This window comes from Chamaea fasciata, unplaced genomic scaffold, assembly GCF_029207755.1.
Source record: "Chamaea fasciata isolate MVZ Bird 193981 ecotype frontalis unplaced genomic scaffold, bChaFas1.0.hap1 SCAF_3, whole genome shotgun sequence".
Taxonomy (NCBI): domain Eukaryota; kingdom Metazoa; phylum Chordata; class Aves; order Passeriformes; family Sylviidae; genus Chamaea; species Chamaea fasciata.
Window position 1 is genome coordinate 106,274,675 of NW_027094088.1, and position 27,075 is coordinate 106,301,749.

General features: G+C 37.6%; 1 long non-coding RNA gene across 1 annotated transcript; it reads right to left on the reverse strand.

Moving 5' to 3' along the window:
• Positions 1 to 7,531: 7,531 nt before the first annotated feature.
• Positions 7,532 to 26,757, reverse strand: LOC136287871 (uncharacterized). Its single transcript, XR_010720405.1, has 3 exons — positions 26,432 to 26,757; positions 9,351 to 9,431; positions 7,532 to 9,250 (listed from the first exon to the last, which is right to left on the reverse strand). It is a non-coding gene; the product is annotated as an uncharacterized lncRNA (long non-coding RNA).
• Positions 26,758 to 27,075: the final 318 nt, after the last annotated feature.

Here is a 27,075-nt window from a genome sequence, read left to right on the forward strand (position 1 = left end):
TGCTCTTTGTGTAATTGCTCTCTGTAATGAAATGTTGCAGTAGAAAAGTCCCTGTTCATTAGCAGCAAATGTTACACACACACACACATGCACATACATACACACACCTCATTTAAGTGTATTAACAGTGAAGTTAAATCAAGTAAATGTCTGCAAAATGCACAGATTTCAAGCCAAAACAAAGGTGTGTGTTTTTTGAAATTATGTAGCTTTTAAACCATCTCCTGGGCATTGTTCTCATGAATACATTTCTGAAGAAATACATATAATTCACATCTTTCTTGAAAACAATTGCTTTTTATTGCTTCTGCCTTAAATATAATAAAGAAAGAACTAGAATATATTGAAAAGAAGAAGTCACATAATAAGAAAAACAATTTGCAGTATTTCTAGACTTGATTTTGTTTTTATTTTCAGAATGGACAATAACAGTAAAAAGAATTCTTCATGACATGCATGAATATAATAAATATTGACAAGTTGAGTTTTAAACTAACAGAATGATCCATAGAGAAAATTTAAATTGTTTTTGCACAAGCATTATTTAAGAAATTATTTTTTAAATCTATTGAAACCAACTCAGCCGTAGCTTCAGCATTGTTAGTGTCAAGTTTGTTTTAAATCAGTCCCAGAATGGAAGCATTACATGCAAGGATTTTCCAATTATGAGCTGTTCAAATTTCAGTCCAACAATTGCCACATGACCTTCCTCTGCTGTATTACGGTCTTGGATATTACTGCTCATAGTAGTTTAAAAGTTAGGAAAACTTACTTTTTTTCTACCACTTTTATTTTACAGGTATGTGGAAACTCCCTTTCCGAAACCTTTGGAGTTGATCTTGATAAAGTACAAAGTCACTGGCGAGATTGAAGCAGTTGCTTGACATGCTCTTTTTCTTCTTTGCTCCTTAGCTGGACTGCCACATCCCAATCTACTTGCAATTCTCAATATTATCACCCTTTGCACAACTACCAGAACTACAATTCTCTAAAAGCAAAGCTGTTTGGCTGGTTGCTAAATAAAGCAAAGACAGCAGAAATCAGAGACAAAAAAGGCTGGCCTCAAGGTAAAGAGTGGTTTTGACAAAAAAAATACTCCCTGTATTGAAGGACATTGTAATTTTTTTAATCCTTTGCAGTATTTTGTCCTTCACACTAATTTCATTTCTGCTTTACCTCCATTTGTCTTTGGGAAATTTCTTTAAACAGGCTGTCTATTACAGGACAGAAATAGTTTCATTGGCACATAAAATACGGGATATCCATGATTGCATGCATTCAAATTATTTTCTTCTGTAGTGATGCTATCTCATGGTTCCCTCTAATAATTTTACATTTGTAGAGAAAGAGCTTAATAAACTCATCAAGACACTAAGGTAGAATTTCTCATGGCCCTCTTTGTTGCTCTGCAAGGAAGATTAGAGCACACTGATTTCTGTCAGTGCACTTTATTCAATCCACCAGCTCCTTCGATATGTTAATAATGTCCTGTGGTGAAGTGTGTTCCAAAGTATCACAGGGTATGGACCTGTGTGCGGGCCACTGTCCCAGGGCTCTTCAGGGAACTTCTCCTGCAACACTGCAAACAGCCTCACAGAAGTATTAATCAACACCTTATTAAGACAGAACAGGATGGAGCTGTAATGTTCTCAAACTCTTTGTCCAAAAACTCAGGTAGAGTAAAAAATGTTTTTGGCAAAAACATTTGTGACTAGTGATGATCTCTGAATCAGAGGAGTGATTTAATGTAGTTCAGATGTTCTAGTTCAAACACACCTCCTTAAAACTGATACGTGTACTCCCCCAGTACTTTTCTTTTAAAATCTCCTACCACTGATATATAAATGAGACACAAAAATTAGGCTGTTGCAATAGTGTCATAATTTTAGTCACGGTTTTCTACTTCTAGGATTCAAAGTAACTCACATGATGTCATGAAATTATTTCATAATCTTGGTTCAAATATTTTCAGAGTGAGCTCTTCTGCTATCTCAACATCAGTGAAGGCAGAACAGCTTAATGATCTATAGCTTTTTTAATATATTCTACTGAATATCATTTAAAGTTTTTCAGGAGTAGTGAAGAACATAAATGTTGGGCCATTTTTGCAATAACTAAGTAGGCTGAAAGTAATTTTGTTACTGTTATTACAATTAATTATTCGTATCTCTTCATATTTCCACCAACGCCACCCAGTATTGTTCCCATTATGTTTCTATCACTTTCTGTCTGACGCTGAAAGCTCTCCATTAGATATTAAGAAGAATGGTATTTTCTTTGTTACTTAATATTCTATCCTATCACTATGGAAAAATATTTATAGGGAAATATAAAAAAAAGTTCTGTAAAAATAAAATAATATAACATTGGCCCTGTCCTGGATTTTCAGGGGTTTCTGTTCATTTTTAATTGGAGTAACATATTATGCTTTTTCCTAAGTGCAAAAAATCATCATTCAGACGTTCTTCAGAACAGAACAAAATGCATACTTGAAAAAGAGGTTAGGTGGGTATAAATTAAAACAAGAATGGTAAAAGAATTAAAATGCATAACTTGTTTAGGAATATAAATTCTAAAGAATTGCCTGAATTAATCACAATAAATTTAATAATTAATGAAAACTAGCAACCAAACCAAACCCCAGAAGAGTGTAGGAAAGGATATAATGCAAATTAACACTAGGAAAACCCAAGGGGGAAATGTGCTCTCTATAACAAAATTTCCATTCTTGTTTTGTTGATAGTGACCATGAAAAATCCAACTTCCCTAGGAAATGGATTGTTATCTCATAAAGAGCAAGAAAATGTTTTGAGTTACTATGATTGTTTTTTGGATCTCACAAAAACTAGGAAGCACTCAAATGCTAATTAGAGATTTTGATGATCTAAACATGTTGAAAGGAAAAGTAATACACATTTCTTGCATGTCAGTATCCGTTTTTAACATCTATGACACCATCAGAGAACTCAACACCTTCTGCTGTACTGCACTTCTTTGTTTCCTTGCAATTGAAAGTTCTGCAGGATGGGTTTTTGTTTAATTATTGTTACTGTTTATTTTATTGATAATTCGCTTGTTTCTATTTTTCAAGCACTGTCCAAAAATTGGTGGGTGGAGAGACGGTGGAGAGTTTCAAATCTATTTAACGTACCTGAGGTAGGTGATGTGAGTGAGTTGTTCTTTCCTTATGCCCCAACACTGTAACCCTGTTGTAGAAGACCCTGTGCCTTAGCATAAATTACAGGAGGATCTTCTCAATGATTTTTCTGGATAAGATCTTAGGGGGGAAAACCTGCCTGTATCTCCCCAGGTCTTCCTGGTCTTCCTTTTTTCCCTTTTCAAAAACGAGGATGAGCTCAGAGGAAACACTGCTGTGAGAGAATCCTTATTTCAAAACCTGGGGTAGAATGACCTGATAAGGTAGAAAATGGAACAACCCAATAGGCAAAAAAGAGAAGAAAGAAAAGATTAAACTCTGAGGAGTAAAACCACAACAAAGTTCTTTAGGAAGAAAAGCAGTAATTAGACAAGGAATATGGACTGATTAAAGAAGTGTGGGCAGTTAACAACCGAAAAGATGGAAAAACTGGGATTTGCAAACAACAGATACAGAAAACTGGTGGATTACAAAGAACAAAGGGTGGAATGTTTGTCTTACTTGTCTGGTTTATTTGCTGCTTCTACTCTCTGTAGCCCATGTGCTTTGCTGTCTCGTAAAATCCTCTCATGCACTTAAATAAACTGTACTTTATTGTCCTGCAAAAGACACTTGGACTGATGCTATTACTCCAAATGAAATCAATGGCAGAGCTACCATCAGCTCAATGGGAAGAGAACTTATCCCACTCCCATAAAGCAGGGTGAAAGAATTAGCTCTGAGTGTGATCAATGCCTTTCCAAATCATAACTTAGTGCAACACTCAATAAGTCTCCTGACTTGAGCAGGTTGCTAAGTGCAGGTTCTTTTTCACTCGCAGGAGCAATACCTGGGCATTTTTGTAGCCTCTTACCCATGCAAGGACTTACCAGCATACATTTTTATTCCCTTTATTACCTTACAGAGTAACTTATTCTCAGCTGAAGAGAGGTATTTTTCACCACTAAAAATATCCTGAGAAAATACATTGAAAATAGCTTGATCTTCATTATAGGAAGTACTGCTGTGTCAACAAGACAAGATTTTTCAATGAAGATATAATTCCAAATGAATCTTCAGGGAACTTGCTGTACAGTAGTAGAGAGGCTGACCCCATGATGAGTAGTCAAAGATAAAAATGATATTCAGTCTTAAGTAATTCCTAATATTTTACAGTCATTTTGATTTGCCACTACTCCAAAGAAAAAGCAAAGTCAATATTGAGCAGGTGATCTCAATAGCAAAAGAGATTCTTTTGAACTTTTAAAAAACTGACTTACTCCATAACAGAAGACACTAGAAAAAAATAATATTAACAAGATTTAACTGATTTTCTTATATTTATTTACTGCATGCATTGCTATGTACCAAATACAGTGTGTAGATAGCCATTTGTTTGGCTAGAATTTCAAATAAATGAATATTTACTTTTATTTGAAATATTTCTTGAATAATTGAATTCTTTGTGAACCTCCAAACAAAAATATATAGAATACACTCTACATGACAACAGTGAAGAAAATGGGTTCCTTTAGTCCTGAAAATATATTTGTTCATCCATCCATTGTTGCACATCAAATTCAAGGGTAGCTCTGTGGTTCAGAAGTGAGCAGTATGTGGAATGAATGCTGCGTGTTCCCTTCTTTTTCCATTTCTGTGGTTATTTCACAATTTCAAAATGTTAGTAAGTGGCACATAAATTTGGGAGTGAAGTATTTTAGAGTTCCATTTTTCTTACATTTCTGAGCTCTCAGAAGTTCCTTCCACTTCCATTTCATCTCTCTGTTTATCAACTTCCTTTGCAAATAATTAGGCATCCAAAAAAATTCATCTATCTTTGTTGGAAAAGGTATTTAATAATCTGTTTGGAAACAAAGAAGTGGTAGTGTGAACTTGTTAACATGGCTCCACGCATGAGGGTTTTTTATGCACTTTAATTTACACACCTGTATCTTTTAGCTATCATCAGTATAGAAACTGACACTCCTGTCTGCAGACACACACATATACAAAGCATGCCAAAACATTTGGGAAATATATTTCTAGCGTTTCAAACTCCAGAATTCCTATTTGTTTACTGAGATACTTTAAACAGAGTAATTGGATGGTTTAGTACTTAGTGTGAGTATTTATACGTGCATAAGAATTCTAAGCTGTCATAGGAGCATCATTGTAAATCTACATTGAGCTTCCAACTGGTACAGGATCTCTCCAGCATTATTAAAATATGTATTCATAAAAATGCTGGAAAACTGTGAGTTTCAGAGACCAACATTTTTTTTCCCACCTGCAGAAGATATAAAAAATATAGTATTCCTATAAGATTCAGTAATATTCTTCTATTTTCCTTTTAGGACAATGTATAACTTTTTTAAAAGTCCAACATGATACAAATTCAATCTGGTAAAAATACTGACATTTCCACCTGAGGATTTCAAATCAGGAGGTCTGTTATGCTTTCTTTTTATCAATAAATTTTAACAGCTTTATTTTTTCAAGTGTGTTCACTATAGTAACTAATATCAAAAATTTGCACAGAAGTAAATTCCACTATTCAAGTAGTCCAGAAGAAGTCAGGTTGATAAGCCTATATAAAAGTGAAGTTTAGCTTAAAACTGCAATATCATCTCTTTGCATTAGCATTACCTTGTCAAAAAACAGTCAATCTGTATATGTATTACTTTGTAAAAACAGTATAAAGTTTCAGATTTTATATTTTTTTAACTAGTTTTATACTGACTTCAGCGCCTGCAAGCTTATGTGTTTGACTTTACTGCAGTTGCTTCTGAATTGCATGCATCTCAAGTAGCAATAAAAATCAATCTTGTGCTCTCAGAAGAGGTTAAGAATTACTAGGAGACTAAACTGAGATTTATTGTCCATCATTAGAGCCCTGTGTCCAGACTCACAAAAAAGACTATCTGAAGTTTACCCACATGCCTTCCCACTTTGTGACTTTCTGCTGATTAGATTATCCAGCTTTATCACACTTCCACAGCAGCATCACCGAGATCCAAGGACAGCAGAGGTGGACCCAAGATATCAGTCAGATCTCTCCTCACATCCCTTCATCCCTAAGTGTCCTGCTGTAATCAAACCCTGAGACACTGCAGAGCAATTCCAGCTTCAGGCTTTGCCCAGAGCACTAACGAGGCAGCTTTCATGAGAGGAAAAGGACACAGATTGTTCTCTCAGGCAGGTGGGTGTGGGTCATCAGGCTGCAGGACTTGGTCTCTTTAGACCTGGCTCCAACCTGAATAAACTCAGCAGCTTGAAACATACCAATGTGAAGCTTTCTTTATTTCCTTTTCCTGCCTGAAGAATTCTTTTGCATGGAAATTCCGGTGTTGGGAAGTCCAGAGCAGAGGAAAATATTCAGTGGATTTATTTACATGTCAGGACTGCCCCCCCCCCCCCCCAAAAAAAAAAACCTCCCCAGCTCACAGATTCTTCAGAGAAGCAGTGGTGTGTCTGATCTCGAAACAATGAAAAGTTACAGTATTTTTCTCTTTTTATAGGAGATGATTCATCATAGCTGTCCAATTGTTTTTTTCAGCTAGAACTGAAATTCATTATGGTTGGGTTTGGGTTTTTTTGGCTCACATCCCTTTTTAAGGGGACATCAATATATTGAATACTTAAACACTGGAGAACATTGATGTATTCAGTCCTTTTTGTCTTTGTTCTACCAATACAGGTGGCTGACCAATTCCATGTAGTCTGAAAAGGCCCCGTTGTGCTCTCAGTGTCCAAAAATACCATGAAAGAAAGGATGGAAATGTTACTATTATAAAAAAAAATCATTGTGGAAACAGTAATTGCTTTCTGCTCCTAAGGTAAAACAGGAGCCATGACAGGATGGAGAGGAGAGACCTGAAGCTCATAGGTTGTGGCTAAGCCAACCCAAGTTAGACCTCTTGTGCAAATAGGCAAAAATAAAAATTATTCTCAGAAATGTTGCTCAGCACTAACACAAAACTTGGGCAAAAAATGGAAGTAGGGGTGACTTGGTTTGTATTCTCAAATGGCTCATAAGATTCAGGCAGACACAAAGAATAGTCTGAACAAAATATTCAATTTTTATCAAGAAACCAAAATTCTACTTTTGTTTCAACAGCATCATATTTTTTACGTTGATTCAGACACCTAGGAAACTTTTTACTCTGAGCTTCTGATTACATTAGAAGGCTCTATATGTTGTCTTATTTTATTTCAGAAAAGAAAACGTGGAAATATCATGATTTCTAACAAACGAAATTTCATATTTAAAACTACTGCATAACTACTCTCTTACAATGGGGTAGGGAACACCAGCTGAGCACTATGGAAGGACCATACATAACTAAGATGACAAATTATAAATCTCCAGTGTTGCGGGGGGAGGCGGGTCAGTTTTGTTTCTAGTTTTGATCTTGTGGGGTTTTTTTGTTGTTTTGTTGTTTATTTGGTTTGTTTTTGTTTTTTTTTTTAATTGGGACACTACTGAGGATTGTTTTCAAAAACAGTTTTGGAAAAAAATATAAGTGAGTAGGTATTACAAAGGATTTTTTTCTTCAGGTGGCATTAAAAATGTCATTGCCCTTTGTTATAAATGATAAGCCAAATCTGCGAATTAAAAATATTAATAACAAATTTATTAATAAAAAGAAAAAAAATCAAGAATTTGAGAAATAGAAAAAGCCCAATAAAACCACAATCAAAGCTCAGTTCTGATCCCGGGAATCGGCGCTGGATGAACAAAAGATCCTGCCCCTATGGCGCAGAATCCCCCTCTGGTTCACAAATTCGGAGTGTGCAGGGCCCCATCTTTATACAGTTTTTGGGCTTGTGCGACCAATTACTTCATCGGTTCTTTGTGTAATATGGTCCACGATTCATATTTGTATGGTTTCCTTTTTAGATGTGAGTTCTGTGAATAGTTTTTCCGGGGAGACATAAACTTATGTCTGGGTTTACTGGAACCAGGTATTGAGATGTATGTCCTTGATGAGATTGGGATGACGGATATGGGGTGCTGAGCGCTTGACCCACGGCCGATGATGGCGGTGCTCAACTCCATCACCCATGGGCGGTGCCTTCCTCTCTTGTGGTGATGGGTGATTCTCTGCTTTTCGGCAGAGGAATGTCTTCCCAGAACCCTGCATTCCTTAGGCTTAAAACATTATACAGTAACACACAAACTAACTATATAGGTTTATAAAGTATCATAAAAAGAAAACAAAAATTAATCCTACAATATCTATCACACCCTTGTAACAACAGTATATCCCCAGTGTCTTGGCCAAATTCCAATTTGAGAAATTGCATTCTGCCTACCTAAATTTTCTCAGCAGTTGGAATGGATATCATATTAAGCAATATCACCCATTGCTAGGGATCTGGTAAATTATTCTGTCCTTTTCAGATTTGGAAAACAAAGCTCAGGGCTCTTCACAGCACTACCAGCTGACTTTTAGTGGTGCTGGAGCTAAAGGAATTACAAGCACGGAACTCATCCCAGGAAACATTCACATTTGCAGGATCGGGCCCCTGAAGCAATTTTTTTTCTTTTTTTGGTGCCAGTGAAAACTGCATGTCATCTTAAACAGAGGAAGTGAAAGGATTCTTGTTAACGTGGGGCTCCTGTATATAAAATTACAGCAAAAAGTACAGAGCACTTTCTGGGTCCTCTGTCCCAAGGTGGTTAAGGCCCACTGGTCAGCTAAAGAAATCAGCAATTTAAACAGCAGTCTCTGCTGGATGATCAACTGATAGATTCCCACAGCAAATGGGACTTGTATGAACAAAATGTTCTGCCCATGGACGAGCGTGTGCATCAGTAACCCACAATATGGAACAGTGCACTGCTCACTTGGAATTGATTTCAATCAGATGTCACGCTAGTGTTGCATACATATTCATTTACTATTCACTCCTCTGTAGCTACCCACACACACACATTTGAACACAATAAACACTTTGTGTATTTTTCATCCTTATGACCCATACAAAGGAAATAATTTCTTTCTTTGGAAAAAGCACATTGAAACGATAAAGATACAAAATAGAGCTCCTTTCAAGAGATTTTTCATCTTTAAATGCGTGTGCCTGAAGGATGCTGCTCAGGTGGACACCCTGAAGGAATGGAAGAGGATTTGTCTGACTCCTTTGGGGTCAAATGTGGGAATGAGTCACCAAATACATTGCATGGATGTCTGGTGGATAAAACACTTACCTGGTGTAAAGGGCTGCAGTTGCATCCTCCACGTGGATTCCCAGGCTCTGAATTCCCTTCTAATGTCTGTCAGTGTCTGTGCTAGGAGTCAAAGACCAAGTGATTTAGCACAAGGTCACAAAAACAGATGTACTTTAGTACCTTTTCAGAGAATTCCTTGCTATGGATATCACACTGCTCTGTAACTTTACACAGCCCCTTTCTGCATGTCATTTACTGCCCTGGATCCACTACAATTCATTTTGCTTTCTCAGGATCCTTCCCAAAGTGAATATTTGAAGCGGTGAAGGTGTACATATATAACCTTTATTTTCTTCCTTAGAAGCTTTCTTGTTCTGCTAAGGATTGCCTCTGCCCAGAAAAGCTGGGTGGATTCCACATCAAAACCATGGATTCTGTCTAAGGGTGAACAGAAACCAAATTTCTTGGCCACATTCTGCCCTGTCATACCACAGACTTCTTCCTCACCTTCACAGAAGGCAGTAGGAGACTTGACATTTTCCAGTTCCTACAGGGATGGGATGAATTTTGCCTCATATGATAACGGACACCCAGTAGATGTATGCTTAATACCTGCCAGTTATTCTGGACTACTTGATAGTAGGAAACCGTATGGAAGTAGAAACCCACTGAACACATGGAAAACCTTTAATCACAACACACAACACACACACACCAAAAAAAAAAAAAAAAAAAACCACACAAAAACTTGTGGCCTCAATGTACTTTTTGAAAGTGGAAAAACTGTCATTTTTTTTCAGAATCAAGCCAAAAGTTTGAAATTTTACATGAACTGAAACATTCATATGAGGTCAGTCTGGAGCAAACTGAATAAGTTTATGATAATATTAAATCAAAAAAGACTTATTTTTAAAGAACATTCTAAATTGAAAGATTAAGCTAAAGAAATGATTTAAGCCAAAGGGAGTAACCCAAACAAAATGAAACATCTTATTTAGAATATGTGAGAAAGGTGAGGGTATAATTGCAACTATTTCAATGCTTTTAAAAGTTACATTCTCTCTCTTAAAATGGTATTTAAACTAAGTTTGATATTGAATTATGCTTCTATGAGTAGACAGTGTTGTTTCAATAGTCTTTAAATTTACTTTCTTCATTTTAGAAATTATTCAATGAATTCTTGTCCTAAAGATGGACAAAGTATAAGGCCTATTCAATGATATGATAAGAACATAATTTAGCAGTTTAGACTTGTGTACATCTCCCTGATAAGATTATATCTCCTATTTATATCATATTAGTATCTCATTTCTGGTAGAAGGATGGTGTGTTGAGCATGCATTCAAATAAAAGAGCAGTGTAACTTGAATGGCTTGAAAGGCACAGAGGAAAGCTCAGATTTGGGAGCAGAATGAGGAAAGAATATTTGTAACCCAAGATGGTATTTAACGTTGAATTGACAACCTTCACCCTTTTGCAGTACACTGTTACAGATGCAATAAAACAGAGCTTCACACGTAATCCCAAGGAATCTGGAGAATCACAAAATTAATGAATAGTTTTAAGAGAAATGAAAAAGGACAGAAACATATAATGCTCTGAAGTAGATGCTCTCAGTGCATGGCTTCTACGTATATGAACTGGAGCTTGCTCTCTACCCTCGCTTTGGGTTTTAGGAAGATGAAATGTGATATCCTACTTTCTATTAGTGAGGGGAAAAGTAATTTAAAATAAAAACACAAATCCTGTGCTAACATACATGGATACATGTGTATGACAGTCACCCAGACTAAACCTGACTTTCTGAAATCAGTTAAACACCGATTCCCTAAGAATATTGCTCAGGTGGAAACCTTTACATAGTCAGTTTTTATAAAAAGTGTTAACTGTGAGTTTCTGATAAACTTTATTGCATGGCTTTATGAATTTATGATGTGCATAATTCTTTCGTGACTGTTCATAGTCCACTCAATCATGAAGATCCTCTCATGCTGTCAAAAGCTGAATACCAAAGTTCATGGTAGAGATTTTTTTCAGCATCTGGACTATGAGTATGAGACCCTGTAAGTCTGAAACTACGTACCAAAATATGCCAGATAAAAAGGAAAATCTCTATTCTCTATGGCAAAAGCAGACCCATAAATAAGTAATTTCAGTGCAAAAAAATGCAGTAGATTAAAATCAGAAATAATAGTAATTAATGTTAATTAATAATTAATAGTAAATAATGTCTCATGCATATTTGAGACCACTGGAAGTGACAAAGCTCTGAGGAGAGATCCCAAAAAGCATGCCAAATAATCCTGGCAGGAACTTCTGAATTTTAGAAATAAAGCCTCAAGTTCAAAAAGTCAATTCTATTTTGTAATAATTTCCCCAGCCACCAGGAACTTGAATCCTGAAAGTATATAGTGTAAAAAAGGATATAAAAAATATTTATTTCATTGACTGCTCCCCTTTCACCTTCTCATTCCACTTATGGCCGGAGGGACTGGATAAGAGAGTGGACCAACCCTACCAAAACAAGTAAGTTTCAGTCACTAAAAACAGCAGCCATGTATCTGCCAGATACAAATGCTTGCAGCATGAGAGATAGAATCAGTCACTCATGCTGGAAAGTGTGAGGTTAAATAATTGCTATATTATAATATATAGGTCTTCCCCATGGCATGACAGCCTATGTGGAATCTCAGCCACACAGCAGGACTAATTAAGAAGGCAGATTAAGAGTAATGCTAGCAAAAAATTGTAATAAAGACTTCACTTTTTTCCACTCTTCCCATTGCCAATGGAAAGTGGCAAAAAATCACAGTGTGGTCCACATTAGCCCATGCTTGCATGTTAAAAGGAAATTCACTCCCATTACTGCATGGCAGGTGTGCATTCATGGCTACATGTTGGGATTTGACTGCTCACCGTTAATTATATAATTCTCATCCCACAGCTGTGTGTGGAGATGTATAATCAAGATTTCATTCACAAGGTGAAATTCACCCCTGTACACAGAGCTGGAACACAGACTACAAAACACAAACATTCTATTTATACCTTCAGAATTTTTACTCAGTAATTGTATTATTAACCTGTCATTATGTGAATATTCTGTAGTCATTGTAATCTGAGGTCTGGTATCTGCTTTTTTTCTGTACTGAGTTCTACCAGTGGGAGATGTATGTGCAAATGAAGGAAAGTTTTTCTCTTAAGACTATATCTAGGATTAATTTCACCTAAGTTTCAAGGTTTCTAAAAGTTAAGGATCCAGGGTGGAATTTATTGCTTCATGTCATCTAGACAATAAAAAGTAGGTAAAACCAATTTCTTCTTAAAAGTGCCCATTTCTCTTTAGTGGTGATTTATGGACCGTGGAGTGACCAGTCCAGATGAACATGTTGGGTACTGGAGATGGCTGGAGCTGAGGTGACTGCGAGTGTAAGGCTGTCACCACCACTAAAGACAAATACCTTCAGATATTAATCCTCCCTATTTTGGACTTCTCTCAGGATGACATGAGGAAATTACCTCACAAGTACACCATTTCTGTCCATTATTCACTGAAAGAGCACAACTATAAAGTCCAGGTTAGAGAGCAAGTGTTCATGCAGAGTTCAATTCACTTGTTTAAATAAGGGCATTCAAAGACATTTGAATCCTTCAGCAGTATCTGAGACATGTAATGGAGCTGGCAGACCGGATATAGGACTTGAAGGAGACTCATGGAACAGCAACTGGAAATCAGACAGAGGATCTGAGTGTATCAGTTGCCAGCAGGTGCCTGCATAAGGAACGGGCTGCTCAGGGAAGTGGAGTAACCAGCCCTGATGGTGTTTAGCAGATAGGTAGATATGGTACCTAAGGACAAGATTTTGAGGTGGACTTGACAGTGTTAGGTATAATGATGTTCTTAAGGATCTTAAAGTTCTTGTTCAATCAAAATGATTCTGTGATTCCATCTGTATTGAATGCTCAGAGTTAAAAGACATGTCTCCGCACACATATATATGATATAAAGTGTCACTAACACTACATTATTCCCACAGGGTTTTTTTTTTTTTTTTTTAATGGGGACATGCCCATTGATGGCATGCCAAAAGCACTCAGTTAAAAAGTCTTTCTTAAGGTAGTACTTTCAAAAGTATGATCATTAAGGCTCGAACACAGCAAATGCAAATAGGAAGTGAACTTTATCTTTGAAAAGAGTCTTGAAAGGCAGGGCCTTGTGCTTTGCTTATATCTACTCCTATCCAGGTTTTTCTAGGACTGGGAGACAACATCCAGGTGACTCAGTATGGATCACTGAGGAAGGCACGCAAAGCAGTATGTACTCCACCCTGCACATTCATTTTTCCAGCTTCCTACCTGCATGCTGATATTTCATGGTGCTGGGTTATTTTTCCTTCTAAGTCCTAGCAGAACTTTTTGCTATAGGCTCTCTTGGTTTGTTGTGGTTTTTTTCCAGCCAGTCCTTGGGCAGTGGAGAAGTCTTGAAACTACTTCAGGCTCTAAAGGCTCTGTTATGTAGCACCCAGCATTAGAATTAAAGGTCAGGATAAGATTTAGAAAACATGATAGATACTGATAAGACACAAAAGGTACTCTAAGACGGAGCAGGAATGCATAGGAAAAGGTATCACTGAGTAGGTGCAGTTCTACTTAAGTGAAAACAACAAGGCTGTGTCAGCTATTTTTCACTGAAGACCTTGACACCTGCAATTAATCTCCAGTTGTTCACTAGGTGACTCTGAGATACAGGACATAAACTAAGCCACTTACACATAGGGGCATAGCGGGACAAACATACTCTTCCAAGAGCTTTTTGCTTTCAGCTAGTCACTCTCACCTTCCATTGATTGGTAGTTGAGGGCTTCCAGCAATCTAAATGAGTTCAAAACTTTAAAACGTTTCAGGCCTCTTCCAAGGTAAAATGTCACATCTATTTATCATTAAAAAAGAAAATTTTATCTGTTGGTGAGATCAATCTCTTGAAAACAGTAGGAACTCAGGAAACAGAAAAAAAAAGTCTTTGGTAAACAAGAGAGCTAAACTGTAAATACGAGGTACATTAATATGAACAAATAAATGACGTCAAAAGAAATTTCTCTCTAGACAACTGAGTCACCTTAAGGAGCATATTTGGCCCTTTTCTTCTTGTTATATTTCATTAAAATTTTAAACCTTTATAAAAATGTAAAATATGAATGTAAAATGTTACACTTTTATAAAAAGTTAAACAAAAAGTAATATATCCAGGTAAATCAGACTTGCCACACAAAGCAACTTATTAACGCTCTCATAAATATTGCCAATCTTGTTAGAATCTTTGGTTATGTAATTCATTATAATACTATACTATTATTAATCTCAGCAACTATTAACCAAATAGATATTGAAAAATGAGAAACCAGCATATTCTGATTAAATTGGGTTCTATTCCAGATAAATTTGTTTAAATTAACGAACAGATACACTCAGTATACACATAACAAAGACATTGTTAATTTAAATACAGCCTGAATACTCTCATACTCAAAAATCTTTTTTTTTTATGAGTCAGAAGATTTTTTTTTCCTCTAGCCTGTGTCAGGCTGACCCTGGCCGGACATCAGGTGCCCACCAAAGCCACTTCATCACTGCCCTCTTCAGCTGGGAAGCAGAGAAAATACAACAAAAAGCTCCAGAGTTGAGATAAGGGCAGGGAAAGATCACAGCTACAACACACCAGTGACTGTTACGGGCAGAACTGACTCAAATTGGTGACATTAATATAACTTATTACCAATGAAATCGGAGTAGGATAGTGAGAAATAAAACAAAATCCTAAAGGACCTTCCCACTCATCCCTTCTTTCGAGGCTCAACTTTACTCCCTATTTTCTCTACTTCCTCCCTCTCAGCAGCTCAGAGGAATGGGGAATGGGAGCTGTACTTGGTTCATCACACATTGTCTTTGCTAATCCTTCCTGCTCAGAGGAGGACCCCTCACACTCTTCCCCTTTTCCAGTGTGGGTCCATCCTCTGGGAGACAGTCCTCTACAGATTCCTCCAGTCAGTCCAGACAGTCCTTTCCACAGGATGCAGTTCTACACAAACTTCTGCAGCCTGGGACACTTCCAGAGGGTGCAATTCTGCAGGAACTGGCTGCTCCAGCATGGGTACCCCACAGGGTCACAGATCCTGATCACAAAACTGCTCCAGCACAGCCTCCTTCAGGCTTCCCCTTGCTTTGTTGTGGGATCCTCCATGGCTGGAGGTGGATCTCCTCCCCCGTGTTCTCCATCACCTGCAGGGGCACAGCTGCACCAGGGGCTGCACCAGGGGCTGCAGACGAATCTCAACTCTGGGACTGGAGCAGCTCCCTCCCCTCAGCTTCACTGACCTGGGTATCTGCAGGGCTGTTTCTCCCGCTCATTCATTCTTCTCTCTCTACTGGCTGCAAATGTTCCTGTGCAATATCTGTTTTCTCTTTCTAAATCTGTCGTTCCAGAACACCACCACCATTGCTGAAGGGCTCAGCCTTTGCCAGGGGTAGGTCCCTCTTGGAGCCACCTGGGACTGGCTCTGTTGGACATGGGGAAGCTGCACCAGCAGTTCACAGAAAGCATCCCTGTACCCCTATGCTATCAAAATTTTGCTAGGCAAAATTAATACATTGCTAGATTAGTATGCCTTTAACTTCATTGAAACAGAGCAATCATGGACTATTTATAAATTAACATTTATATAAATTTCTATTTATGTTTTTCAGAAATATGTTTCTGGAATGGAGATGAAGATGATTGTTATCTTTGTAGAAAACAGCACAACCTATGGGAAACCTCTCTATAGCAACTGTATTTCCAAAAGCACTGTAATACTCCCTTTTATCTGATTGTTAACAAATGTTCTTACCAATATCCTTTTATCTTTGATCAGACTGCATATTTTTAATCCTAGGAAAAATTAATTTTAGCATATTTGTGTGCACAATTTTAACATATAGACCACTAAGATGGTTAGAAGAAGCCTGGTAGATATGAGAACAATTCAGCTACTTTTCAGACTGAACCTGAAGAGACAGCAGACTTGGTGTCCCAGCACTGCTACCAGTTTTAAGCCAGGATCAAAATATGTAAGAAAGGTAGAAATTTCAAGGTATTTTAATCTGCAAAAATGTCTTACACTTACCAAATATCTCAGGTTTCTTCACTGTCAGGTACAGAGGGTCTTAAACCACCACAAAGTCATGTAAAGTCATTCAGGTTGTATCCATGACATTTTTTAACACATTCTCACTCCACTCTTTTCACACAGTTACTATAAAATTAACTTAATTTTTCTACTCAATTTCCTGGAAAATGTTGTAGTAGTATTGTCATGCTCTAACACTGTATAATTATAGTTACCAAGGCTGTTTTGGTGGGAAAGATGGTACAATTAAGACTTTGCTTGAGGAAATAGAGAAACTGAAAAAGTTTAGGTTCTTTCTTAGCACAGTTTTATCGAGAGAAATAAAGAAGATGAACTGCTACTGCTCAATCCTGAACCAACTCAAAACCCATAGTAGCCAAGATAAATTAATGAAAATGCAATGGGACACAGATTTTTTTGTACTTCACAACAGGAGAGAAAATTTTCTTTAACAGAACTATTGTGTACCTCTAAAAAGTTTTTGTGCCAAAACAGAACCTCAGCCTTGCTCAGCAGTGTAGCTCCAGTGAAGGACTTCCAGAAATCTTTCAGAAATCAAACATAATAAACTCAACACATTCAAGTCAAGACTGTGGCAGCGAGAGTTCCTCAGAAACACTGCAGTGTATCTTTGCCAAACGCCTGAAACTCACGTCTAGGGAGGAAGGAGGGGAGAGGGAGAGAGCAGCAGTGGCAGTTACAGTATGACAGTGCTACCAACAATGCTCAACTTGTTGTTATGCCCAGGATTGTGGAGGAAAGTTTTGGAAGCCTGAGTTGAGGATCAAAAGGGATGCTGGAAGGTAGACAGAGTGTTAGTCCTGGCTTGGGCTCTCTCAGTTCAAAAAGAAACTGGAGAAAGTCTGAGCAGAGCTGACAAGTAGTTGGACCTTATATCACTTGCAAGACGTTGGTGGGATGGGCTTGTTAAGCCTTGTGAAGAGGAGGGAAAGGCTTGGAATTTTCTTGTCCTCTGAATCCATTCCTGACTCCTGACTCAGATATCAGGCAAGTTACAGAAGAAAGGAACACTCACAGATCATTAAACAGCTATTATCCTGGACTCGCAGCCTGCCCAGGGTAACTGACCTAAGACAAGTTTTGATCTAAATTTTCAAATCAGTATTTTTAAGAAGTAGCAATTAAAGTCATATTTTTAGAAGAAAAAATGGAGTCTTTTTTGAATGCCGTTTTTCTTCATCTTTCTCTGCTAATGGACTCTAGTTTGTTTGCTTCTGAACACCAGGACCCTATGAATTGATGTACTTTGAGAAAGATGTACAAAGTTCCTAGAAAATTCACTAAAATAGCCGGGGGGGGGGTCTCTCGGCAAATTAAGTACCTTCTATCAGCATATTTGTATTTTGCCTCTCATTCTCCTTGCAGATTGTCTCTTTGCTAGCTACTAAATAAAAAATCATTACTGTTTTGTGTTAGGGCATTTTGGTGTTTATCACAGGAAAGGTAGTTTGATAAGCCCTGAGTAGACATTCTGCTCAAGCATTGTGTTGACTCGAGTATCTTCAGCAACCCAGCAAATGACAGTATTCCCAGTATTCCATTTTATTTCATAATAAGGAGTCAATATTTGAGACTGACACTCAAAATTTGAAGCTGTTACCTGTTAACAACAGTAACAAAGCATAGATACTCACTGCAAGACAAACGCAAAAATATGTCACTATTTTTCTTCAACTAGTTTAAGACTCAAACATAATGACTGACTGGTCTTCACTAAATTTTAACACACAGTTGGAGAAACATGTGGCTGGTGAGAAAAGGAGGAAATTTATGTAAGGTCAATTAATCATCTAGAGAATATACATAAGATGACATCTTTTATTGTGGTGAACAAAGGTCAAAGCTTCATTTCCATTATAAGTCTTCTCTTTAGTTATATTATGAACTAACTGAATTGATAAAGTGAATCAATGGCATTACTTACTCACTGGTTTATTTCCGATTAAAAATACAGAGATTCTTTCAAGGATATGATTCATAAAATTACTATACTTCCTTTCAAACTCCAAAATATTTCCTCACAATGAAAAGGAAAAAGATCATCTTTCACCCAATAACAGCAAAAATCTTGCCATCCAAATTTGCAAAGTTCTACACTGAATAACAGCAAGGAATACTGTTTTGCCAAGACTCCTTTGCCCAAAGTGTACTATGCTTTTAATTAGACTTTGCTCAGCCATTACCAAAAAAAAAAAAAAAATAAAAAAAAAAAAAAATAAAAAAAAATATCATCCCACTCCCCAGAACAAAGGAGAGTGATTTTTAATAAAAGATCCATTATGGCTCTTAAAGAGAAGGCAGCCAGTGTAGGAAAAAACAGACAGGTGCAATGCTGGTCCTCAGGAGACTGAGCAGATAAACCCACAGAAGCAGCTAATGTGTATTGGATGAAGATAAGTGAAGATAAGTGTCTATCTATGAACAATGGGTGTGAAAAGCAAAGTGATTTGTAGCAGGGCATCATCATGAGAATGTGATTATTGTGAGTCAAAGGGAGAAGAAAGAGTCTTGCTTAGGGTTTTTTGCTTTCTGGCAAGGTAAAAACTTGATCAGTGAAGAGAATTAACCGGCTACTAAGAGCAGGAATTGCTTTGCCTGAATTTTTCTACCTGGAAGTTGAATGACCAACCTAAAGCAGCTGTTCACTTCTTTTCCATGTCAATAGTGCAGGACAGGCAGTACCAGTTACTCTTTTATCCCTGACAAAATGCTAAGGTAGGCTAAATCTCCTTCTGGAGAATGTATTCACCTTTTAAGCAAACAGTCCAGGAGAGTACCTTAGACTTCACCATTTCAAATGGTTCACTTGAGAACACAAGCAGATGGCAGAGCAGCCACAAAACACATGCAGTAACACCTACCCAAAATTCTCCTGGCCTCCGGTGATTTGTATATCAGGGAATTCATGCTTTTGCATTTAATTGCTCACAACACATTCCTTTTCCATGAAGCTGGGTATGACAAACACTGCTGTGAGTTCATGTGAGGGAAAGCAACACTTCCTCATATGTATTTCTAGGAAAGACATCCACCAGATTTGTCTTGTTTAGCTCTTTTTTCCTGTAATACTACTTAGAAGCCTGTGTTTAGCCTGACTGCAACCCACTCCTTTTCACAGATCTAAAGGTATGTCGTTCAGTATTATAAAAGTACAGGTGTAAGCAATTTTTTTTTTTTTTTCTGAGAAGACAGAACTGCACACTATCTCATTTTTCTCAATTAGAATATTCTTTCTCATCCTTCTGGACTAGGTGCCTCAATCTCTAAATGAGCCCTTTACCTCTTTCATGGTTCACTGGGTTTTTGGGTTTCTTCCCACAAATCACCTGTGTCTCTCTTCATAGCTTCCACTATCAAAATAATTTTAAATGGATTTTAAGCACATTAGTTTTAGAGAACAGTTCTGCTCACTTGCTGTCAGAGACAACCTGGCTCTAGAGGTACTACCGTCTATACTAGATTATATGTTCCACAAGACGTCTAATCTTCAACTCTTTTCCCCAGTTTGAGCTGTACTGGTGCCTGTATTGTAATGCAACTCAAAAGCACCACCTAATCCTGCACAAATTATCCTTATTACTCCTACAGAGCACTGAGTTCAACTCAAAATCAGCCAAACAAAGACTCTTTCATGTAATTTTCTGTTGATTAAATTGTTCAACAGTATGCAAGAACTAAGTTCTTGTCCTTTCTCATCCTCTGGGGACTCTATCTTCCAAAAGAATAACTTAATCTCAAACACAGGTTTGCCCTCTTGCTGCAAATGGGTCACGTGGAATAAATGAATATAAGAAAGAAAAGCAGTAATGGAATCATGATTCTACATGGCTGTGTACAGGGGGCTTAGATGAAGCATCATTTCTGGTACAACAACATTTAAATTAGGCAACTACAGGAGATAGTTTAAATATTGTTTATCAATCCCATTGTTTACTTAAAGGTTAAATGCTATTCCTTCAAAGCACAGAGAAATTAAATATTTCTCCAGAACCTCCTAAATTGCCTCCTTTACTAAGATGTGCTTTATTTGCCCTCTGGTACATTGTACATATGTGGTTTTGTGCATGGATAAAATAACACTGAACTAATAGCATGCCGAAGATACAAAGCCAAATACCCCAGCTATCTGAAACTGTATTTTTAAGGTTGCTTGTACAACTTAATTCTGATTTTTGTGTCTCTGATGTTGATTTATTTGCCATAGACTTGTTTTCGGTTTTATCCAGTGTGTAAGGTAGATGGAAATGGATGAAAGAATGGACAGTGAAAGAAACTACTGGTTGAAGAACTACTCCAGTAGACCTGGTGGATACAGCCAGGAAGGCCTCAATCCTCTGATAAAATCATGCCTCTAGATTATAAAATACCTTGAGTTCTGTTGCACATCTAGTGCTTTGTGTATATCTGGCATATCATAAAAAAAATATATCATATTACATATGTTGTCAGGTCAGAGGGAAAACCTGGATTTTGTGGGTGGATGGATTGTCTAAAAGTAAAGACATCATTCTCCAAGACATCCTTTTTTTCCCCATCATGAAGGAAACAATATTGTATGAAAATAATTTTCAAGTGTGCTGCGAGTTCTGAATATAGATTTTAGCTTTGCAGGCAAAGTTGTGTGAAAAGTTCATGTTGAGGAGATTTAAATATCAAAAGATATGAGAAAATTCTAACACCAGCCAACAAGGTGTGACTATATAGAGCATCCTGTAGTGTTCTCGATTAAGAGCTTTTTTACTTGTGCATTTTCCATAGAGAAGGCTTTTGCTTATGATGGAAATTCAGCCAATTACCTATAGTAAGTAATTGATGAAGCTCTTGACGAGTGGTATCTTATTATCACTCAGAGCACATTGTAAGAAACCACTTCAAAATTTTCTCTATTATTTGTATATTTAAATCAATGGATTCATTGATTTTAAAAGTCTTTTGATTAATCCTTCTGAAGTACATAATGTTTTCCTCATTGCCAAGAAATTCTGTGCAGGAAATCTGTTAAACTCTGTACATTCACTCTCTAAGTAAAGCAAAGAAGGGTCATCTGTTAGTGACTGGGGAGATGCAGGATTGTTTTTCTTTCCAGCCAGAGGTATTCTGAGTTTCTTCCTTATTCCTTCCTTGATAAATAATTTAATAAATCCTGTATGTATTTGGTTGATAAATGTCTCTCCATAGAGAGACAGAGATATAGACAGCTGGACATATATAGATCCCTCTATGTAAAAGACACTACCAGCTGAACTTTCCTCTGGCAGACAGTAATGTGAGCAAAGATGTGTCAAAACTTTTTCCCCCAAATCTTGGGGTCTTGGTGGGGAGATGATACACTGATCATTTCCTAGTCCATCTCCTACAGTTGTCTACATCTTGCCTTGACCTTCTACTCCACCTGTTTGTTGCACCCTTACATTACACCTGGATTTGTAGTCAGGGCAATTATTTCAAGATTAAGAAGTTTCACTGTTGTGTGTGATAGGTGGTTTCTTCTGTTAGAAGAACAGAATAAGACTGTTAGAATCTACTGAAATTCAGCAAAATAAAGTCAGTTGTTCTTCTATTTCTTTGGTTTGCATGTAACTTTATGTCTCCTTTCTCACTGGAATTCTTAATTCAGTAAGGAACATGGCTATGCATATTCTTTCCTGTCTTTTCATTGTGTCTCAAAGGAGGTGTGCAAAGTAGCTGAATTTGCTAAGGGTTGTCTAAAAGTTCTGAAAATACTGATGTTGCCTAACTGTTTCTTTTAGCCTGTACTGATGAGTTTGTGGTCCCCAGTTTCTAAGAAAGGTTTTATTTCCATTTGCGTGCTTCCTTATTTACTTTCCTCCCCAGAATTAGATGGCAGAACATACAATTTACAAGGCGATCCATTGCACTAGATCCCTTATAGGATGGTTTCCACTCACAACTTCAAAGCAGTCCTAAAATGCACAGAACCAACCAAAGCTGAGAACTCAAACCCCCCTTTAACCTGAGCGAAACTGCACACACATCTGTGAGGAAGGCAGCAAAAGATGCAGCACTGGTAACTGTGTGAAGTCTTTTAAATGTTGGAGGCTCTGTGTCCAGTTATATCACATTATTATGGTCAAGATGAAAAGTAAATAGAGATGTGAACAGCCGATAACAGGCACCACAGATGAACAGACACCGGAGTTACCTAGCAACTGGAGAGAAGGTTTTGCTTGTGCTGGGCTAGAGCTTCGCCAGAGCACTCAGAGATTATGGGGCAAATTGACAAGTTGATGAATTGCTGATAAGTATCCGCAAACAAAAACCTGGAAGAGGCCAAGGAGCTGAAAAATTTCCTGAATGCTGCCTTCTCTCTAGCAGCATCACTACCGTCTTACTTGAGGTTTTAGTATTTATGAATTGCTGATGTCTTTTAAGCATAAGACTGTTTTGGAGGTAGGAACACTGTTAGAGTGAGGGACAAGTAGTTGCATCAACTGCATATTAATCCATATCTTTTGACAGTCTATTGAACATCTATGTGCTTATGTAATGGCTATTGGGGAGAATAGAACATTTTAACACTTCCAGGGTAGTTGGATTAATATCCAGCCTTGGCAAACAGAGGTTATAAACTGGACCACATGTACAACTGCAGTGCAGTGTAAGCCACTGCTTTTGATTTCCTCTTTTTTCCCAGGGTAATAGGTCTGGAAGGGATCTAGATAATTGCATCTTGCCAGTCTTATCTTGTAACCTCATCACATAATCCTGTTATCAAGTTCCCTCAGAAAATGGTTTCTCGCTTCAACTACTTTTATGAGATGGCTGCTCAGGCATCACATTGATGGTTGGGAACACTTTAATATGCAACTTAATTTGCTCTTGGCAAGTTTATACAATATTGTTGTGACAATATCAGTTTATACAGACATTTCACCTCTTTATGTCTACCATAACCCTGTGTTTAACAATCAATGCCCATATCTTTGTTTTCCATCTGAACATGACTTCTTTTCAAACCCCTTATGGCTTGAGAGTGAACAGAGTTCACTGCCATTGCTCAGTTGTTACTCAGTCATTTTTCCTCTCCTTCAGAAGTTCCTTTGTGCCTAAGCCCTTGAGACATTTCCTTGGCTCCTAGGCACAGCCCTCCTCAATTTTCTCAGTGCACTTTTTCCACCCAGTACCTGCATCTCTCAAAAGAGGAGTCACTGTCTTCTGTTGTCTGACCTTACCTTACTGTTCTCCTCAAAGTCATACACCAGGACATAATTTTAGGGAAAAATGTACTTGTAAGTGAGCAGGACTAGGCCTTTATTGGTTTTATTTAGCAGGACCCCAGAGAAGAATCATGTTATTGGCAGTCTATCACATAATTCTGTAGGGAGTGATATCTTGGTGATATTTTAGCATTCATTCAGTGAATGCAACATGTTGAATATGAATACCCAGAGTTCTATTTAAAAGTCTCTTAGTCAACCACCATAGAACATACTGAGATTTTCTCACACTGAAGTAAATCTGCTAATTTCCCAAAAGCCAGCAGGCCTATCTAATTTCCTTGATGTTGCTGAAACATTATGTAGCTACAGCTAAAACGATCTTTGAATGCTAGAGCAGATTAAGGATTTCCATTACAATTTGCTCCAATTTGTGACAAAAAATAAATGGAACACTAGATAAGCTTTCCCCTACACTGATGATAAACCTGGAACTCAAATTTGCTGTGCCCAAATACTTCACATTGAGGCACGACAGGTTCAGAACCAGAATATAGCAGCACCCAGGACTCCCCCACATGCCCAAACAGAAGAAGGGGACCTTTTCATTAATGGAATACTTGCAATTATCTAAACCTTTTCTCTTTTTTTACATCAGCAGGTGTCCCTGGCTCCAGTGTTTTCTGGTGCAGTAGGTTACTAAAGCTCTGAATAGAAGAAGTGGGGCAAGCTGCTAACCAGAGCAGCCCCTCAAGGCGTCTGCCACCTGCTGCCTCCTCCAAGGAGCTCTTCTGATTAATTTACTGATGTATTTGCCTCCTGCATATGCATTATGACTGAAGCTAATGGGACTACTTTCCACAGACATGACAGGCAGAACTTGGCCCAGAAACACCACATTAGTTCTATTGGGGGTCATATCAGTACCAACTGGCTATCTTGTCTAAACCAATTAGCAAGATTTGGGTTTGTCTGGAGCAAGATATTTTTAACCTCGTTGACCTAAAACTCACTCATACCATGGTAATGGGTCTGCTAGGCTTGCTCCTACTGCTGCTTCACATAGCTCTTTCCTTGAAAACACAGAGATATTCCATAGTAATCAGGACTGCACTGTGGATATAAAATTACCTGCTTACTATTCTTACCTATTTATTAAACAAATTAGTCCACCATCCATGCTTAGCATGGTAGAAAAATCTTAAATTATAATACCAGATGCATGTTGGACAACTATTATTTAGAGTGCATTTTTTAAGCAACATGAAAGAAAAGTTTTACTCTTTGTAATATTTTTCACAGACTATAATGGCCTATTTATAGGCCACTGCTGTAAGGAAAGTATAAATGGGAAGATATGCTGTCAGAATATTTCTCTGTCTAAATAACATTATTGGGAGCCAGAGGAGTAATAACGCAGGAAATCAATTGGGAAATTTTGTAAAAAGTGATTCTCATAAAAATTCTTCAGAAAATGCATGAGTCTACTGTGTTCCTCTCCTTTACAAATATTCAGCCTCAAAAGTTATCACATTCTCAGCTGAGGGAGTTTGGACAATTCACCTGGAGAGAAAACAGTCATTTAAAGAAATAAAGCAAAGTAAGCTGGTACGAATACACCATGCTCAGAGAGAGAGGTAGCTCTTCCTCTCCCATGCTGACAGGTATCTGTGCATCATGTGATCGTTATTAGAGAAATAATATGAGAAAGAAAGGAAAGGAAAAGTAGACAGGGAGAGAGGGATAGAGAAAGGGGGAGAGAGAGAGAGAGAGAAGAGAATAAAGACTAAAATGAGAACTACTGGAACAAAAGTAAATCATGTTGAAAACAAAACATTATTCTGTGGGATATGGTATAACAATATACATTGTCACCAAGTCTCACTTTGGATTTAAAATAGCATAGGAAAATACAAAAATTTAATTAGCAGTGTTCAGCACTGTCTGTAGTCACAATCTCTTAGACATATAGCAGTATTCCTCCCTTTCCTGCATTTGAAGTTATTCAATACCCCTCATCACTCTCACAGTTGGCATTAATTGCGGAAGAGTCTTTCTCACTTGCTCACTTTTTTGGCATGATAACAAATGTTAGTCTAACAAAATCAGGGCTTTCCACACCCAAGTGAAAAAAAATGAAAAGGAAAAAGATTTTCCTAATGGGAATAGCAGGGAGGCATAGAAGAGAGAGCTACAAAAATAAAAGTTTCACAACTGCCAAGCAAGGTATGCTGACGGGGAGGAGAAGTGGAAAGGAAGAAGTGAAGAAAACAGATAAATATGAAGATGTAAAGTCAAGTGGGTTCACCCCGATGATAGCTGATACTAGATTGCAGCATCTTTGCCAGCATCCAGCCTATATCGATTTTACATCAATGTATTTGGCTCCAGCTAGAACATGTTTTAAAGTGGTACAACTAATATCAGCTGTAAAGAAGAGGTGATTTTAAAACTTATTTTTAATTCGTAAGTGGAAGAGAAAAAACAATTCAGATACATAGACATGTTCTGCCATAAACTACAGTAGACAAACATGTTGGCAATTTTTCCACAATATTTAGTATTTTTCTGCTTTTCTCATGAAACTTAGCATCAATGTGGGGCAGCATGTGAGAATTTCACCTTTCACCTTTGTATTTTGCCAAATGGTTTAAGCCTTAACCCTGCCACGTAAAGCTAAAAACAAATGGAACAATGCACATTTGGGCTTTGGACAGTTTACATTTTCTTCTTCTCTTAATCTTTCTTTAAAACTCACCTTATCCATGCAGAGTCTGGGCTTCTGGTCTGATGTATTTTTTCTGGTGGACAATGTTGAAACAATGACATTTCAGACAGAAAGAAAACTCCACAGTTTGGGTTTTTTTTCTACAGGTCACAAATAAGCCATTAGAGAAACAGAAGAGTGATAGGATGCTTATTTTTCTTCTTCATATAGGTAAATTTTCATCAAAGATTACAAATGTGATAATTTAGGCCATCTTGGTCATCTTTTTAACATGACCATGAGGAATGTGAAAGAATGGGAACAGTGAACACCACATAGAAAACCTAAAACAAAGCCAAATTATTCAGCCACAGTGGGGAAATGTGAAGGAGGAAAAGTGCCTATTATATTTTCCCTTTTTCTCCAAATACCCACCCTGACCCATTGCTTGCATAAGCCATGGCTCTCAGGTGGAGCAGCAGTGCTGAGCTGATGCACCTGTGTACACCAGGGACAGCTGCTTTGGCTCATCTCCTCCCTGCTTCTTTGCTGCTCTGCAGATACCAGATGTGTTTCTGTCTCCACGGGAGGAGGGTAATCACCAGCAGCTGTTTCAAGCACAAGGAGACAGAGATTTGTTTATTGGTGCTAGTCCATAGGCGTTAGGATAACTTGTTGGATGTATTATTTTCTTC